Source organism: Arachis ipaensis, chromosome B07 (genome assembly GCF_000816755.2).
Source record: "Arachis ipaensis cultivar K30076 chromosome B07, Araip1.1, whole genome shotgun sequence".
NCBI classification, from domain to species: Eukaryota; Viridiplantae; Streptophyta; class Magnoliopsida; order Fabales; family Fabaceae; genus Arachis; species Arachis ipaensis.
In genome coordinates, this window is record NC_029791.2 from 124,018,923 (window position 1) to 124,019,943 (window position 1,021).

The window sequence follows — 1,021 nt, forward strand, 5'->3', positions numbered from 1 at the left end:
ATGGCTTGAACAATTTTTTATCTTAGGCATTATAATTTATAAAATCACAAATTCATTCATAATAAGAGACAGATACAGAGGAGTGGATAGTGGCTTCGGCCTTGAGAATTTTGAACAACTATATCTGTTACAAGATATGTGTCTAAGGAAATAATAAATCATATGTGGTGTAGTGGTTTTATACGTGATTATTTTTTATCATACAAAGGATTTAAGTCATAACTGTTTTACTTACAAATATTTTTATTTAACTAATTTAATTTCATACATTTAAATTTTTGTACTTTTTAAAATTAATTTCTATATACTCTTCTCTCTATTTATTTTTTAAAAATGCATTTGATTTTTTAAAATATTAAAATAGTAACGTATTTAACATTCATATTAGTATATAGAAAATTGATAATGACTTATAATTTTATGTTTTAATAATCACATTTTTGTATTTTAGATGTTTGTTCTTGTCAAAAATATTAAATTTTTTTTTAATTTATATTGTTAAAAAAAAAATTTTATCTTGCTTTTTTGTCATATCTTATTTTTTATAGACTAATTATTAAAATATTTTTTTTAACTAAACACATTATAAAAATATTAGTATTTTGTAATTTTAAAGAGTACTAATAATATTGTTATGTTTTGGGTTAAGTACGATTTTGGTTCTAAGGTATAGGTCGAAAATTTTTTTTGTCCCCAATCTTTTTTTTACATACAAAATCGTCCCTAAGATTTAACTTAGTTTTAACATTGTCGTTACCTTAGAGACCAAAATCGTATGGAGATGGTGGCAGAAGTGGAGACAGAGGTGAATCGTGAATGACTTGGGAGCAGAAATACTCTCTTCTCTTAATTTTTTCTTCTTTTTTTATTTTATAATTTTTTGTTATGAGTAATTTGGTCCAAAATTTTAATATTTAAGTAAAAAGAATGATTTTAAAACTTAGTTTTAAAATTTAGGGATGATTTTTTATGCAAAAAAAATATTAAAAATGAAAAAAAAAATTTATCTATATATCTTAGG